The following is a 16,214-nucleotide window of genomic DNA, read 5'->3' on the forward strand; positions in this document are numbered from 1 at the left end:
ACTTCTCAGAGCTCAGGAGTCTCCCCTTCCACCTCCTCCAGCACCTGCTCCTCCCTCCCAGCCCCTGCAGAGATCAGCAGCAGATTACTCAGAAGTTCCCAGCTCATCTAGGAAAGGGTTGGTTGTCAGAGGATAATAGAGGAAGATAGGTTACATGAGCATTTGGGTTTCTTAACCCATATATGCTAGAATAATATGGAGCCATTTAAAATCACATGAACATGAATATCAAGGGGAAATTTTCTTGATACATTATTACTTCGTGTCTTTAATTTTTACCTAATAATCTAGACTGGAGAGAGATACATAAAATACTATAGCATCAGAGTGCTACAGTGGCAGATGGTTTTGATTTTCTTCGTAGTTTATTTTCCAAATTTTTGCAGCAAACATATAGCATGTTAAAAATCAGAAAAAGTGCTATACATATATGGAGTAAATGTGGTTATTATAAAAATTAGAATAACTATGGAAAATTCCTAAAAACCAATATTAAATAGAGAACAAGATTACAAAGTTGTAAATATCATGCTATTAAAACTATTTTACTAGGCATAGGCCAAAAAAAAAAATCTCAAAGGAAAAAAAACCAAAATATTAAGTAATTATATACAGGTGCTGGGATTATAGATCACTTTTAATATCTAAATATATAATTAGTATTTATGTTCCCAAAAATTTTTAATAGGGAAGTTTGGCTTTAAATTTTCTTTTAATTATGAGTTTCTCAAGTATATAAAAACCATCACACTCACTCACTATATTTAATAGATATTAGCATTTTGTCATATTTAATTCAGATGTCTGTATTTTTAAGGAATAAAAAAATAGACACAATTAGCTCCTTCTCTATCCTCCCTCCCTTTTTAGAAGTAACCACAATTTTATAATTAATATTATTCAAATGCATGTTTTAGAACTTAGCTGCTTATATATATACCTCTAAGCCACAAACTAATTTTAATTGCACAAAGCAACATCAAGCTATACATATCCTTTGCAATTTTTTTCCACTTAAGATCTTGCCATGTTAACACACATAGATCTACTTCGTTGATTTTTAACTACTGCATGCTGTTCCATTGTGTGAATCTACCACAATATATCGATTCTTCTCCACTATTTGTCAAATTTAGTGTGTATCAGAATCACCCCCCAGTATGACAAACAAATGAATGTGTATGGCTGCATTCCAATAGAACGTGACTCTGTTATAAATCAACTATACCTCAATTTTTTAAAAAAAACTTTACTATGAACACTGTTTGAATTTCATATAATTTATACATGATATAATACATTATTTGTCTTTAATTTTTTTTGTCTTTTGTCCTTTAAATTTTTGTTTCCACTGTACAGCATGGGGACCAAATTACACATACTAGTATACATACTTTTTCCTCCCATTGTTGTGTTGCTATCTAAGTATCTAGACATAGTTCTCAATGCTACACAGTAGGATCTCATTGTAAATCCATTCCAAGGGCAATAGTTTGCATCCATTAACCCCAAGCTCCCGATCCCTCCCACTCCCTCCCTCTCCCCCCAGGCAGCCACAAGTCTATTCTCCAAGTCTGATTTTCTTTTCTGTGAACAAATGTTCATTTGTGCTGTATATTAGATTCCAGTCATAAGTGATATCATATGGTATTTGTCTTTCTCTTTCTGACTTATTTCACTCAGTATGAGATTCTCTAGTTCCATCCATGTTACTACAAATGGCATTGTTTTGTTCTTATGGCTGAGTAGTATTCCATTGTGTATATATACCACATCTTCCTAATCCAATCATCTGTCAATGGACATTTGGGTTGTTTCCATGTCTTGGCTCTTGTGAATAGTGCTCAAATGAACATGTGGGTGCATGTGTCTTTTTTTAAGGAAAGTTTTGTCTGGATATATGCCCAAGAGCAGGATTGCTGGGTCATGGATAGTTCTCTAATGTACCTCCATACTGTTCTCCATAGTGACTGTACTAGCTTACATTCCCACCATGTTCTCCATGGTGACTGTACTAGCTTACATTCCCACCAACAGCGCTGGATATATGCCCAAGAGCAGGATTGCTGGGTCATATAGTAGTTCTCTGGATAGTTCTCTAAGGTACCTCCATACTGTTCTCCATAGTGACTGTACTAGCTTACATTCCCAACAGCAGCGCAGCGCATTCCCCTCCAGCACTTGTTATTTGTGGACTTATTAATGATAGCCATTCTGACTGGTGTGAGGTGGTATCTCATGGTAGTTTTGATTTGCATTTCTCTAATAATCAGGGATGTGGAGCATTTTTTCATGTGCTTGTTGGCCATCTGTATATCTTCCTTGGAGAATGGTCTATTCAGGTCTTTTGCCCATTTTTCCATTGGTTGGTTGGCTTTTTTTGCTATTGAGTTGTATAAGTTGCTTGTATATTCTAGAGATTAAGCCCTTGTCCGTTGCATCGTTTGAAACTATTTTCTCCCATTCTGTAAGTTATCTTTTTATTTTCTTTTTGGTTTACTTTGCTGTGCAAAATCTTGTCAGTGTGATTAGGTGCCACTGGTTTATTTTCGTTCTTATTTCTGTAGCCTTGGGAGATTTTGACCTTTTTTGTTAGGGCCGCATCTGCCCTATGGAGATGGAGGTTCCCAGACTAGGGGGCTAATCGGAGCCGTTGTTACCAGCCTACGCCACAGCCACAGCTATGCCAGATCGGAGCTGCGTCTGCAACCTACACCACAGCTCATGGCAACGTCAGATCCTTAACCCACTGAGCGAGGCCAGGGACCAAACCCACAACCTCATTGTTCCTAGTCAAATTCCTTCCCATTGCACCATGATGGGAACTCCTGTCTTTGATATTTGTAAGCATTAAAAAATGTAAAAACTATTTGCAAGCTATGCAGAAACAAGAGTAAGCTGGACTTGACCCAAGGGGCTATAATTGGCCAACTCCCCCCACGCAAGTCAATAGAGTTGGGTCATTTCCACTTTTTTACTGTTACAGACAGTGCTCCTGGAGCATCTATGAGACAGCCTTAGAGTAAATATTTTGCAAGTGAAATAACTAAGTTACAGAGGACCCATATCTTCAACTTTATAGGGAATTACCAACTTAAAAATAACAGTGCAAAATCTGCCCTCACCCAATGAATACAAGGTTCTGTTTTCTTAGAGCCTAGCCTCTCAATGTTGGCTCATCTGGTGGATGCGAAATGGTCCATCTCCCTGCTGTTCTACGTGGCACTTCCCTGGTCACTCCTGAGGTTGGGCACCTCTCCAGCTGTCCACCATTTGCCTTTCCTCTCCCATGAACTACATCTTCATGTTTTGCCCATTTTTTAACCTTATTGGCATGATGTCACATTTATATATTCCAGATACTTAATGTTTGTTGAACTTTAGGAATTGAAAAAAAAAAATCCAAGTTTGAGATTTTTTTTAGCTTTATCTTTGTCATATAGATGTTTACTAATTTCAATGTAGTCAACTGTATAAAATTTTGCCATTAAAATGTTCCTTACATGATTTACTTAAGAAATCCCTCCATTCCAATGCCTTAAAATTGTAATCTCCTCCATTTTTCCCCTAAAAGTTTCCAAGTTTTTTCTAAGTTTTTATTTTTCATATTCATTTCTTGAACCCACTCAGCATTTGTTTTTATACCTATGAATATTATACATCTTTTTTTTGTCAATATGGTTAGACAGTTGTCTATGTTGGCTTCTATGGCTCTGCTACATAGTTTAATACATATGTAGGACTTTTTTAAATGAGAAAAAATACCTAAAGTTTATTCCAGATATGAGGATACAGAAACAAAGTTATGGGCTACAGGATAAGCAGTACATAGCCAATCCCTGTGATAGGATACCCAAGATGTGTATGAGCAATGCCAGAAATAATCTATTGAATGCAAAATCTTCAGCCATATTCTTTTTTTAAAATGTAACTTTTTGATGATGCTGACACAAAATGTGAGCAAAAGCTTTATAACAGAAATTTCTCCAAATCAAAAACAAAAGCAGTGATCACTTCAAAAATAGGGGCTAATGGATGGACAGTCCTCCATGTTAACAACAGTTAGACATGTTATAAATCTGCAATCTCTGAACCTGAGGTCGGCTATCCAGACAGGGCGGCAGGACATAAAAGGAGGCCAACTTAGGCCAAAGCAGTCACTGAAGGCTGGCAATGCTACATGGGAGAAATCAAGAGGAAACAAGCATTTTAACTTCTCTGTTGGCTTATTTCAGAGAGTTCAAATGAATGGTAGTGAAATGAACAGGCAATATATGGTCTCAGAGAATAAAGTATCCATGGACCTCACCTGATGACTAGGTTTTACTGATTAGGTTGAACCACAGGAAATGGACATTTCTATAGTTTTTTTTAAAAAAAAAAAAGTTGACTGTCTTCCCTTCCGTATAACTCAACATAACAGAAGAGGAAGGGAGGAGAGTGTCACTTAATAATTATTCGGGAGTCACTTGCTCCAAAGATAGTCAATATAATGGGATGTCCTACTCGGGTTCACAGAAGAAACTCACTGGTGCTGGAATTACTGATTCTCCACCACCCCTGCCATGTCATTAGCCCACTGGCAAAACTGGAAATTCAGTTTCTCTCAGACTAAACAAGAGGAGTCCTCTGACTTAGAGACTTGATGACTTCTTCTCCAACTGATGACGATTATGGTCTCAAGAAAGTGGTTCCAGGCGTTCCATTCCCTGAAGCTCACCTCCTCCCCAACAGCATGAATGATGCTCTTCTCAGAAATGACATCCTGGTCTGCTTACTCACACCCTGCAGTCAGGTCACCCAGGAAATGAGATAATGAAATTCAAAGCATCTGTTAGACTAAACAAACAAAGCATCCTGAGTCTTTCAGAAAGAACCAGCAGAGCAAACTTTCCTCCATGCCATCCAGCAGGACCACTTTCTAAAACAGCGCCTCTCACAGGGCTCTTCCAACCATTTCCTTCTAGACCTGTGACTTAAGAGTGACCCTGGCTCATCAGCTGTCAGCTGGGCAACCAACTTACACTCAGCCACATTGCAGCTTTTCTAAACTAACGTGTTTCCAGCATTTCACTAGCTCTCCTATTCTGAAGCTAGGGGATCAGATTAGGTTAGTGTACCAAGGAAATGCGAGGGAACGCAATGAGCTGTGAATCTCTTTGATTAGAACCCCAAGAACATATATTAGGCTAACTACCCTCAGTCTCAGATTTTCTTGTTTCCTTTTGTTCTTCTCTCTTGTCAATCCTGTCTCGGGCTGCTCCCTTAGGGTCATGGCTAATTAAATGAGACTCTCCTAAATGAAGGAAATTGAGTTGGAAGCTTTTAGAATTCTCTTCTCATCATCTAATTACAGGAATAGCATTTAGTGGGCAGTCTAACTCCAGCTAATTCAATCTCTGAATCTTTCGCTATCATGCAATTTGAACGTTAAACCCTAAAACCACAGGGTGGGTATTTTCCATTGCTCTAGTGACATACTCTTTTCAAGTTTCCCCTAAAGTGGCTTCTGCTAGAAGACGGCTTTAAGCCACCCCTGGTAGCCAGAAAGTCTTCAAAAACCACATCCCAAGCACTGCTGTTGTCCCCATCATTCTGAGCATTCCAAGATTTACATCACTCAATAGCTCCAGACAGAGCCATTCACATTAAACATGGTTGAAAAGAGAAAGCCTGGACAGGGAATTACAGGGCTTCTCCATGCCCCTCACACACTGGCTTCCTGATATCCCCAACACACTGGACAAAAGCACCTCACCAGCAACTTATAGCTGAGTACCTTACAGTGGTAGGAGATTCATCCATCAACCTATCCATCCAGTTTTCCATCCAATTCTCCTGCCTTCTTGCACTCCTCAGCACCCTGCCAACCTTTTCCCATCCCTGGATCTACCGTCTTAAAGGAGTCCTACTAATTCCCCACAATGTCCTTTTAGTAAGCCCAAGAGAACGACCAGCCAGAGCCACGGTCAAAAGAGCTACATGTGACTCATTACTAAGGTGAAGATGCTTGGGTGGCATGTCATAGTTCAAACTGGAGGAAGCAAAAGTCCATGGGTGGAACTGGCTTCAGAAGTCAAATGATTCCATGTCCTGGCTATTGTGAATAGTGCTGCAATGAACATGCGGGTGCAAGTGTCTCTTTTAAGTAGAGCTTTGTCCGGATAGATGCCCAAGAGTGGGATTGCAGGGTCATATGGAAGTTCTATGTATAGATTTCTAAGGTATCTCCAAACTGTTCTCCATAGTGGCTGTACCAGTTTACATTCCCACCAGCAGTGCAGGAGGGTTCCCTTTTCTCCACAGCCCCTCCAGCACTTGTTATTTGTGGATTTATTAATGATGGCCATTCTGACTGGTGTGAGGTGGTATCTCATGGTACAATCCAAATGTCCATCGACAGATGATTGGATTCGGAAGATGTGGTATATATACACAATGGAATACTACTCAGCCATAAAAAAGGATGACATAATGCCATTTGCAGCAACATGGATGGAACTAGAGAATCTCATACTGAGTGAAATGAGCCAGAAAGACAAAGGCAAATACCATATGATATCACTTATAACTGGAATCTAATATCCAGCACAAATGAACATCTCCTCAGAAAAGAAAATCATGGACTTGGAAAAGAGACTTGTGGCTGCCTGATGGGAGGGGGAGGGAGTGGGAGGGATCGGGAGCTTGGGTTTATCAGACATAACCTAGAATAGATTTACAAGGAGATCCTGCTGAATAGCATTGAGAACTATGTCTAGATACTCATGTTGCAACAGAAGAAAGGGTGGGGGAAAAACTGTAATTGCAATGTATACATGTAAGGATAACCTGACCCCCTTGCTGTACAGTGGGAAAATAAAAAAAAAAAAAGTAAAAAAAAAAAAAAAAAGAAGTCAAATGATGTCATCGACATTGCATCTCTCAGCTCTCCCCTGCCTGAGCTTCATTCTCAGCTTCCCCTTAGATGTCCCAGGATAATCAAGCAAGCCCCAGTCTCAAGGTTTTTTCATCGGGAAACTCCAGACCAGCACCCTTTCTTTCCCATGGCTCCCTCAGCCCTACATGATTCCTCCTTTTTCTAGGACAAACGGTATCAGCAAAATGGCCTAGAAGGAGTCATAGCTTCAGGGCAGAGGGTTTGGTTTGTAATCTCCACCCTGTTACACCTCTGTTGTGTGTTCTCGGACAACTGATTTCACCTCTCTGGACCTCACCTGTAGAATGTCACTTCCTCCGCAAAGCTCCCGGCAAGGGAGCTAGTCACTTCCTCCCAAATACACAACACGCTGTACTGCACTTATCCTGACACACCGTATCCTAGAGGAATAGTGCTCTTGGAGAACAGAAATTGTTTTATTTCTCTTTGTAGCCCTGGGTCAGGATACATGAGCTGCAGAATATCTCATTTATGGATTGAATCAGAAGATGTCCACCACTCTGTTAATCTTTGAAATCACAAAGATTAACCCAGTGATCTGATCATTCCACCCAATTCCAGATTTATCCTTAAGTAGGTGGACCAACCCACTCTGTGTCCTCTTCTCTGAAGCAGTTCCTAGGAATCCAATCTCTGCTTGTGCAATCTGCCATCTCCACACCCAATTCTCCCTCCTCTGCATTACTCACCACATTCCAAGTATTCCTTCCCTCTGCCTGTGTGCCTTGAAAATGCCTTAACTGCAACCTGAGCTGGCCAGTCAAGTCTTTGTGCCTGCCTATCATAGAACCACCCCTGCTTGCAAGGTGCCAGAAATCAAGGGCTGTGGATCAATCAAGACAGTGCCCCAAGCATGTAGCTGTCTCCTAAATGGTTTTAAGGGTAATGAATGGTAATGAATTCAGATTGATTATGTTTCAATATTCTGTAGTATATGCTCCTACTCCAGATGAGTCCAAAGGTCAATTTTAAAAGTCTAATTCAGCAATTCTCAATGGGAAGGGGCAGCTGACAAATAATGTAGCAGGGGTGGCAGGACTTGCAGTTTGAAAAAGCATATTCAATGCAGTCATATAATTTTGTACCTTTGGAAAATGCAAAAAAAATATTATTTAAAACACAAGCTATAGCTTTGATTCCTGGGTACTTGATATATTAATATCTTTTCTTCACAACAACTCTACCATGTCAGATATGGCTACTAAAATTCAAAGAGGTTACTTCTGCAGGATCAAATAGCTAGGAAACAGCAGATGTAGCATTTGAACTCCAGCCACTCTTCGTTCTCCTACTCTGTTTCTCCATGTAAGAGGCATGGAGTGTGGCAGCCCCCCTGCTCCGTGGTATTATACGCTGTAATTCTCCCTCCGTGCTTGATTGAAAGGGTAAAAAACCCCATAGTATCCTTTGAGATTTCAGAAAACCTCTGTCCCACATGATGGGGTGAATAAGACTTTCCAATAGTCAACAAAAAATTTCTCTAGGCACCTGGGTTTGACTAGCACCCAATCTCACAGAACAAGAACCAACACCCCATCTCTTTCCCTGTATGGAAAAGACATGTGCCTCCCATTTCTTCCCAGAAAAACAAGGTGGTTGGACGATCTGGCAGCTCAGCTAGTCTCACAGGCTCTGCTGACAGGGACCTAGGGGAAGTCAAGCAGTCGGTATAGCATTTTGAACACCCTCTATGCACCAGGCATGTTCCAGACCAGTGTTGCTATTGAGTTTTCTTTTTAATGATGCTATTATCAGAGGGCCAATAGAGCCTCCAGTGGCTTCATATACAGGTTCTTTGACCCCCCAGTGGTAATCGGATAATGGTAATATCATTTGAATTGACAAAATCTCATTTCTACAAACTCGTCCTGGCATTTGTACGCTCCCCATTCTAACTTGCAGTTCAGGTCTCATTTCATGTTACATTGCATGTGATGATTTTGGAAGAGGGGCTGAAATCATCCATTCCTTCATGTTCAGAAGGGCTTTCAAGAAAAAAGCTTTGGAGGTGAGATTTCACCCTTGGCAAATTTCAACACACTGTGGAGGCATAGAAAGCAGAAACAAAAATAGTTTTCAGGGCAAATTAGGTCATAAATGTTGGCCCAATATAGAAGTGACCTCAATAAAGGCCTTGCTGAGAAAGTTGTAAACAAAGCAAAGTGGCACATCACAGCTTTGAAGCATATGCTGTGCCCTGAATAAAGAAAACCTGAGCATCTATGAGAAAGCTGCAGTTCTAAGTACAGCAGGGATGGTATTTTTTTTTATGATTTTTATTTTTTCCATTACAGTTGATTTATAGTGTTCTGTCAATTTCTCCTGTACAGCAAAGCGACCCAGTCATACATTTATATATATTTTTTTTCTCACATTATCCTCCATCATGTTCCATCACAAGTGACTGGATATAGTTCCCTGTGCTCTTCAGCACAATCTCATTGCTTATCACTCCAAATGCAAGAGTTTGCATCTACTAACCCCAAACTCCCAGCCCATCCCACTCCCTCCCCTTCCCCCTTGGCAACCACAAGTCCATTCTCCAAGTGCATGAGTTTCTTTTCTGTAGAGGGATGGTATTTTTTAAACATGCCTGATGGGAGGCTTTGCTCTTTGGCAATTTTTCTAATCACTACCCCTTTCACTTTCCTTCCTTTATAACCTTCCCTACCTGCCCCCCATTTTTCCTCTTTTAAACCTAAATTCCAGGCTGAGGTTTATGGTCTCGGGGAAGGCACCAAGCAGTGAGCACAAATAAAGCCACCACATTCCTAAATAATTTTTTAAACTCATAGTAGAGACAACAGTCTTGAAAACCCAGACCCTTCTGATGCACAATAGCCTGATTTTTAACAGATACAGGCTTCCTGGGATTCAAAAGCTTGGGTTTGAATATCAAGAGCCAAAGCCCTAAGGAATCTATATATAAAGCTCATCCATAAATAATGGTTTGGGGAGGAAAAAGCACATTTCTCTACCCTGGGAAGAGAGGAAATTATTTCTGAGTATCAAGAAACTAGAGAGAAGAACAGTCGTGTTCCCTGCTGGTCTACTCTCCCCCAGTGAAATTCCTTGAGGGCATCCCAGGGCTGCAAATTTTCCTAAAGGCTATTCACCAGCCAGTGCTCTAACTGGTAAGGCTGAAAGGGGTGTGTCCCTGGAGAGCCCCTCTCCCACAGCCCAGCATGGACGGGCAGATCTGAAGGGGGTCTCCTGAGGGGAGGAGTGGACAGCAGTAGGGAAAGGCCATGTGGACACAGCAGTGGAATCCAGGAAGGCTTGAAGCCTGTGGCCCTTAAGGACCAGAGGGCCAAGGACATCTCCTAGAGTACTAGTCCAGGGCCAGCAAGCGGAGGATTCCCCCACCCCATTCCAGGGGTGTTTCCAGCCCATCCCTGTGAACTTAGATGCCACCACTGGGAGGAAAGGAGAGGACTCCCCCACCCCATTCTAGGAGTGTTTCCAGCCCCTGCCCGTGAACTTAGATGCCACCACTGGGAGGAGAGGAGGAGGCCAAACCCTGCACAAGACTCCATCTTGGGCTGCAAACGACTGGGTCATCACGTTCACAGGACTATTTCCCTTGAAGCCTCAAGATTCAATGTTCAGTTCCCAAGGAGAATAGGATGTTGAGGTAGAGATTCAGTTCAACTGCTTGTGAATTCTACCTATTGGATAACTGTTAATTAAGCCAGCAAAAGCCTAAGCCTGCACCAGAGCAATAAATAAATCCGGGAAAAGGAGTCAGAGAGGAATCTGTGGAGTCTCGTTCTTTATTTACTTCCACAATACAAAATAATATAAACTATGGTAATATTAGAAAGCTCCTTGGAAATTTAAGCCATTGTCCCATCACTGAATACATGTCACTTTAATTTTCCTGGTATTAAGAAGTTCTGGGAGTTCCCGTTGTGGCGCAGTGGTTAACGAATCCCACTAGGAACCATGAGGTTGCGGGTTCGGTCCCTGCCCTGGCTCAGTGGGTTAAGGATCCGGCGTTGCCGTGAGCTGTGGTGTAGGTTGCAGACGCGGCTCGGATCCCGCGTTGCTGTGGCTCTGGCGTAGGCCGGTGGCTATGGCTCTGATTCGACCCCTAGCCTGGGAACCTCCATATGCCGCAGGGGTGGCCCAAGAAATAGCAAAAAGACAAAAAAAAAAAAATAATAAAGTTGGAAATAAATAAAAAAAAAAGAAGAAGAAGTTCTGTTGAAGGAGTTTAATGGAATATTTAAAACTTCAAAATAAATGAGGCTGCACATTTCAAAATGCAGCTCTAATCAGGTCAGTTCTCCCCAGTGTCCTCACCATTGTCATCCCAGCCCCCAGGAGACCAGCACCTAGTAGGTTGAAGGAATGCAGAAATGAATGAATCAACATGGTGAGACTGGAAAACTCCAGTCTCCTCTGGCTTTGAAATACTGCAGTTACCTGAGTCACATTTCACAAAGGATTACAAGAACCCCTTGAATTTCAAAGCCGTACTGAGAAATGGCTTCATGTATATATTGTTTCCATCCTATTAACTGCAGTTTGAGTATCACAAGCACATCTATACACATAATATATATTAACTGCCCTTATTTAATCCAGTTCTTGAGCCCTGAAATCTAATTAATTCAGGCATTAAGTTATTAAACACTTAAAAGTTTCAACTTAGAACTGGGGTAAATGTTAGCATAGGAACAGGTATACATCTTTCATATTTCAATTAAAATTATTACATAGAACTGTCCGTGTTTTGTTCCTTAAGAAAAACTACATATGGAAATTCTACTCTACTAAAATAGGATAATGCAATGAACACACTTTCTTTTTCCAAGGTTCGTCTGTAGAGGAATTAATTTATGTCCCTGACAAAATCTGTTCCTGAAAAGACTAAGGTAGTAAAGCTTAGGTCATCAGTTTTTAAACCCCCCTCCCCGATCATTTGTTCATCTCCACACATTTTGTTGGACACATAAACATCTTTGTAGATTTATGGCTATCTATATAAACACCTTTCACTCCAGCAGTTCCCACGTATCCAGCAACTGTATCCAGAATCCTCAATTCTCCGCAAAATACGAGCAAAATACGGCAAATTCTTGTTTCTCATCCACCAAAAATCTCTCACACAGCAATTCAAGTCTTTATTAGCATCACCCTCTGCTGCTGCCTAACACTCTAGTCTCCCTAAAAATAAATGCACAGGGTGGGGTAGGGGGGATTCCTTTCAATGATAAGCAAACAGCAAGTATTATTGTGTTATTAAAATGCTCTCAGTTAATTGCACAGATACCAGAGGAGAGATTACCTTAAAAGGCTAGATACCAAACGGGGGTTAGTCAGCATTTTGAACCTTCTGGTCTAATTTAGAGGACAGTTTACAGAGAGATTCAGTAAATATTTGTGAGGAACCATTAACATTGAGTAAACAATTCAACGCAGTCAAAGAAAAATGTATTGAACTAATTGTAAAAGAAACTCTTGATAAGTACTGAAAATGAATTACTTCGAGATGAAAACAGCCCAAAAAGACTCACAGAAGAATACTACCAGCCACGTTTTCTAAGCATTCTTGGTTATACTATACACAGTTTAGCATCCTGGTCTGTATTTATAAGAAGCACATGTTCAAAAAAAAAAAAAAAAGGCGCTGCTATTTTCACTTGGGGATTATTTCACAGGGAATTCAGTGAGCCAGCCTTTTCTTAGCATTTTTCCTGTTTTAGTCCCCAATAGAAATGGGATTTGACTGTGTGCCCTGCAAGCTGATAACACACGGCTTGCCAAGGTTTGGCACTGTAGTTGCACAGATGAGGTGGGAGGAGGAAAAAGAGAGGAGGAAGCTGGGAGATTTCTTGTCACCTCTAAACAGCAGATAAAGCCGGCCAGGGGACAGGAAATATCTTGGAGGGCTTCCTGGCTCAATTAAAATCCAACCCTGATGAAATATTTTGTTTGAAGAGAAAAATAGCATCTCTCAAGTGAAAACCGTTCAGGACAGCTGCTACAGGCGGGAAGCAGGTGGCCGCGACTACCCCGAGGGCTTCAGAAAGATGAATATTTCAACCTCTCGCATTTCACTCACGTTCAGGGCAGCGTCCTCACACCTGGAGGAAGACAGGGCAGGAAATTCACAAGCCACAAGGCGGGGACTGCCTTCTAATTTGGTCAGAGTAGGGTCTGTTTGTCTGAATCCCCATCCCAGCCCCTCTCTGTTTGCTGTGAGCTCACAGAGACACTGCTTTCGAGTTTCAAAGCCGGCTCCTTCCTCCCCGCATTGCAGAGACATAACATGTCATCAGAACCCAGGGTTTGCCAGAGCCGTGATTTGTTTGTCTAGACTGGCCATTGAACTCTGTTTATTACTAAACATCATGTGGAATGGGCAGCAAATCAAAGAGGTTTCTGGGAACCTGCAAGGCCTGTCAGCCTGAGCACAGCCACAGCTGCATGGGGACCTTCTTCCTTCTCAGTTTGCATAGCCTGGAGGGGTCTACCTTTCCCAGGACCTGGAGGCTGACCACTAGACTACCCTTTCATCTTTTTCCAACACAGGACATGACCCCGGGTCATTGGGAACACCCAGAGCCCCTCCCCACCACTGCTGGAGCAGCAGCCTTTAAGAGCTAGCTATATTCTGGGCTGCAGCATGGAGGGAACATGAACAATGACTAATGATTAACATTTGAAAATGGAACAGTGAAAATGGGAAAGCCTACCAATCAGAGCAAAACAGCCTGCCAAAAGAGCAGAGAACCAAAACAACAGGAATAACAACCCAAAATGCGTAGAAATAATATCCTTTTTTCAAGATGCAAATGTGGCATTTATAAGTTTGGTTTTAGAAAGACAAATAATTGGCAGACTCACAATTATCACTTTTACGGATAATTGTTGCCTAATTTTTAATGAATATGCAAGTTCTCTAAAAGATTTGATCTGGAAGATAAAATGAATTGGAGACTCATGCTTTCTTTAGAAAATAATGTGCAACTTGATTCTTGCAAAGAAAAAAACACCTCTTGGGACTGTAAACTGGTATAGCCACTATGGAAAACAGTATTGCAATTTCTCAAAAAACTGAAAATAGAGTTACCATATGATCCAGCAATTCCACCCCTGGGTACATATCCAGAAAAAAAAGAAGAAAAAAAAAAACCACCAATTTGAAAAGACATATTCACCCCAAAGTTCACAGCAGCACTATTCACAAGAGCCAAGACATGGAAACAACATAAATGTCCATCAACAGATGAATGGATAAAGCAGCTGTGGTACACATACACAATGGAATACTACTCAGCCATGAAAAGAATGAAATAAGGCCATTTGCAGCAACATGGATGGCCTGAGAGAGTATCATACTAAGTGAAGTAAGTCAGAGAAAGGCAAATATCATATGATGTCACTTATGTTTGGAATCTCAAATTTGATACAAATTATCTTATTTGCAAAATAGAAACAGATTTAACAGACATCAGAAAACAAACATGGTTATCAAAGGGGACCAGGGGAAGGGGGGTGAAAATTAGGAGTCTAGGATCAGCAGATACAAACTACTATGTATAAAATAAATAGGAGTTCTTTGGTGGCTCAGCAAGTTAAAGATCCAGTACTGTCGCTACAGCAGTTCAGGTTGCTGTGGCATCGGTTTGATCCCTGGCCTGGGAACATCCACATGCCATGGTGTGGCAAAAAAATAAAAGAGATAAACAACAAAGTCCTACTGCGAAGCACAGGGAACTGAATTCAATATCTTGTAATAACCGGAGTTCCCGTCGTGGCGCAGTGGTTAACGAATCCGACTAGGAACCATGAGGTTGCAGGTTCGATCCCTGCCCTTGCTCAGTGGGTTAACAATCTGGCGTTGCCGTGAGCTGTGGTGTAGGTTGCAGACGCGGCTCGGATCCCGCGTTGCTGTGGCTTTGGCGTAGGCCGGTGGCTACAGCTCCGATTCAACCCCTAGCCTGGGAACCTCCATATGCCACGGGAGCAGCCCAAGAAATAGCAACAACAACAACAACAAAAGACAAAAAGACAAAAAAAAAAAAAATCTTGTAATAACCAATAACAAAAAAGAAAAAAATAGACATCGTCCCTATGAACTTTACACATTATCTACATGGAGGTAAATTCTCTAATCTGCATTCTACTTCTGCTTCGAATTGGAAGCAACACAAAACAGCTCTTCCAAAGGACCTCTCACTTCTGCACTGTGACAATTTCATGCTCATTCATTCCGCAAGGAAATCAAAAGGGTTGAACCCCACCAGACCCTTACAGCCGTGGCCAAGGCGTCCAAGCCCATCCTTGTAGAAGTCTCAGGAGCAGCACCAGATTCGGCCACAACCAGTTGGCCATCCTCTCTCCATCTGCAGCCACAGGCCTGCAGCAGGTACTCTGCTCATTCCAGGGAAATCCCAGGGGAAGCAAGGGATGGAGAAAACCCATCAAGGTGTTGCTGGTGCCCATCCTGACCAAAGTCCTTGGGATGGCTTCCAGAACCCCCAAATGACTAAGAGGACCTCAGGGTGCCACCCCAGTGAACCTGGGGTGAGACCACAATATATTTAATCTGATGACCCGGGGTTTCTGGGGCAGCTTCAGCCCTTGGAGAAAACTGCTGGCGAAGTCAGATGCCTTCGTATGAGCATCATCCCTGTCATGGAAAGGCAACAGCAGTTTTGTGATTAGAATGAATCACTATCATGAATGTATCATGTATATCTAGGAATAAGATTCCATTTCGTCCCCCAGCTAGGGCACATGCCTTCCGCTTTGGTTTCTACCCTTCTTCTCCTCTCCTCCACCTCGCCAAGGAGGTGCCTCTAATGCTGAAATGCTGGTTGCATTAAATTGAAAAAATCCAGCTGAACCTTTAAAGGTTCCAAACCAAAACAAAAAGCCAAATAGTCATTTTCACCCAATTTTGCACAACAAATCATGGTCCTTAAAGGTTGAAGGGGCTATCAGATGAAAGTAAAAAGAGCAGGTGTATAAGAAAGGATCTTCCCCACCTAGTCAGGGTATTGATGATTCTTTTCTTTTTTTTTTTTTTGAAGTTTTTGCATAGATGGCACTAAGTTATAATTTAACTCCCAAGTTAACTATAGGTCCCCTTGTCTTTTAAGCTAGACACACACAAAGGGCTTTACTGATTTTTAACTTTAAAAAAGCAAAAAGAAAAAACATATCACATGAAAATCACTCCTCCCTCTGACGCCAATCCTCTGGCCACTCAAAGATCAGCCTGAGATCTTTGTCCACGGGACCCATTCATGAGAGGGGC

The 16,214-nt window shown here is 41.6% G+C and overlaps 1 long non-coding RNA gene across 1 annotated transcript in view; it reads right to left on the minus strand.

The window, feature by feature from the left end:
• Window positions 1-13,148, minus strand: part of LOC102165717 (uncharacterized) — a 54,870-nt gene extending 41,722 nt beyond the window's left edge. The window contains exon 1 of the long non-coding RNA XR_014838067.1: window positions 13,011-13,148. This is a non-coding gene — a long non-coding RNA (uncharacterized LOC102165717). The remainder of the gene's footprint in view (window positions 1-13,010) is intronic.
• Window positions 13,149-16,214: the final 3,066 nt, after the last annotated feature.

The sequence above is a fragment of the Sus scrofa genome, chromosome 2 (genome assembly GCF_054392235.1).
Source record: "Sus scrofa isolate SSC_HxYL_T2T_F1_AM1 chromosome 2, Sscrofa_HxYL_maternal_Yorkshire_Landrace_v2.0, whole genome shotgun sequence".
NCBI classification, from domain to species: Eukaryota; Metazoa; Chordata; class Mammalia; order Artiodactyla; family Suidae; genus Sus; species Sus scrofa.